Source organism: Chrysochloris asiatica, unplaced genomic scaffold, assembly GCF_000296735.1.
Source record: "Chrysochloris asiatica unplaced genomic scaffold, ChrAsi1.0 scaffold00003, whole genome shotgun sequence".
Lineage (NCBI taxonomy): Eukaryota > Metazoa > Chordata > Mammalia > Afrosoricida > Chrysochloridae > Chrysochloris > Chrysochloris asiatica.
This window is the reverse complement of record NW_006408521.1, coordinates 21,254,316-21,256,701: the sequence shown is the minus strand read 5'-3', so window position 1 is coordinate 21,256,701 and position 2,386 is coordinate 21,254,316. Positions and strand designations below refer to the sequence as shown.

General features: G+C 40.4%; 1 pseudogene; it reads left to right on the top strand.

Annotated features, from left to right (window-relative positions):
* Nucleotides 1–872: 872 nt before the first annotated feature.
* Nucleotides 873–1,529, top strand: LOC102817297 (annotated as a pseudogene).
* Nucleotides 1,530–2,386: the final 857 nt, after the last annotated feature.

Genomic DNA, 2,386 nt, shown 5'->3' with positions numbered 1-2,386 from the left:
TAATATGTTAAAAGTTTGTATGCTTTTTCTGTTTGCTTACTTGCTTCTTTACCAGTAAAGCTGAACGTTTTCTTACATTTTTCAGCCATTCAAACTTCCTAACCTGCAAATTGCCTGGTGAGCTCTAACAATAGTCAAGTCTACTATCTGTCATAAAGTATCAGTGGCATGTTAGCTAATACAAATTACAAATAGCTTAATAATCAGACATTTACCATAGATTACACAGAAATCAACAGATACAGTTTTTTTCTTCATAGAGAAATGAAATGAAAAAGAGAGAAGACTTGAAAGAGTTGGAGAAAGCTCACAAAGCGAGTCAAGTGATACCCAACCTTCAAAAGTCTTAAATCTATGCTAAACATGGAGTCCTGGTACTGCGCTGTATGATAAGCACTGGACCACAAAGTTGGTTTGAACTTCAAGGTTGGTGGTTCAAACCCACTAGCCAGTCATCGGAAACCCTATACAGGGTCACTATGAGTTGGAAGCAACTTGATGGCACTTAATAACAACAAACATAGATATCTATCACATCGTCTTCCAGAAAGAATAACAAAGACCCTTTACTAAACCAACACCAGAATTCATATCTAAAAAAGTTTTTAAATCAGTTTTAGCTAGTAGACCAGAAACTAAAATAACAAGCCTGCAGGCAGATTGTTAACTTCAAAACTTTCTTCCAATGGTCAATTCCTTTGAGAGACCCATAGCAGATGGTCTGAGACAGCCCTAAATTATAGCCTGCAACTAATTAACTGGAAAGAAAAAAGAACAGAGATCTGTGAAAGAGGCCCTACTTGAAAATGAAATGAGAGCCAAAGAACCATTAGCGAAGCAAAAACAAACTCCCTCTGCAGCTGGTAGAAACTATGAGCATCCAGACTATAGGTGGAGGCAGGTCAGGATGGCAGAAAGAACAGCTCAGAACAGGGAAACTGAACTCAGAAGAGAAGGCAGGAGTGCAGATAGGCACAGAAAAAGGGTGGGTTCAAAGTAACAACCAAAAACAAGTGGATAAAGTCCTTTGAACATCATAAGTCCATCCTGAGAGCTTGTTTGCCTCTTGAGCAAACAGAATCAGGTGTCATACGTGTGGCCAGCAGAGCCAGCATTGCTGGCTCACTTCAAGGAGCAGGTCGGCTACCAGGAAGGGCCCACCATAGAGACTAAGAGAATCCAGCCTCAGCTCCCAGAAGAAGATGGTGATCACAGTGACAGAGAAGATGAACATCCCCAAGTGGTGGTTTTAAAAAAAAGATTTGTCAGCTGAAGAGGTCATAAAAATTAAAACAGAGATAAAGGCAGCCAAAGCAGATGAAGAGCAAGCTCAAGCTCATGGAAGGACCATGTATCAAAAATTGCTCAAGCCTTCCTCTGATGAAAAATACTCAGGTTTAACAGCAAGATCAAAAAAGAAGGCAAATGAAGATGAAATAAATAAGCAGGACTTGGTTAAAAAGGACTCACAAAAGTAAATAAAAAATAGTAGCCTCCTTTCTTTTGACAACAAATATGAAAATGAATAATTGTACATATGTTGGACTTTGTTCCCAGTTAGAGTTTATGGGGTGCTTTTTAAAATAACATTTTTCCTATTATAAAATTCATTCAAGTTTATTATAGAAAATACATAAAATTAAGATTAAAACTATGTTGATCCATCAAAAAACAACAATAACAACAACAAATGGATAAAGTAGAGTATCTAAGCAATTGTGGATAGTGTAGAGTATGTAAGCAATTGAGCATAGGCAGGGGAAAGCAGGAAGCCAGTTATCAGAAACATAAGTTTACATGCAATATCAGCATCAAGTATCCAAAGAGCATTGGCCCAGGAGCCCTGGTGTAGTGGATTACGAGTTGGGCTGCTAACCACAAAAAGCAATGGTCAAAACTAGCTATATAGGGGTGGGGGGTGGGGTTTTACAAAGGAAGAAGTGACTGGCTTACAAGCTTTCAAGAGGGAGCTTAGATCCAGAGGGTATGGAGGAAGGTAGAATCTCCACTGAATGGTTTCCAATCTGTCTGGACGGGGACTGGTAAAATGAGATGGGGATATGATTCTTGTGGTACAATCGTGAATAATTGCTATCAGGACTGATTGTGAGGGTTGAAAATGTAAAGGTAGATGTTTTGTAGCAAAAGGAGCAGAGTGTTTGACTTTGCAGTCCAGGAGTGGAAGTTCCTGGGACCATCAAGGGAGAAGAGAGGAATGCAGGACCCTACCCAGAGAAGCAGTGATGCCAGAAATGATGATGCAGAGAGATGGAGTGGCTGGGGACTCTAGACCCAGAGAGGGAGAGGGGCTGTGTGCTGACGACCAAGGGGCAGGAGGGTGGGGCGTACCCTTTGGTTGTTTGATGATGCATGGAGGGGATTGTAA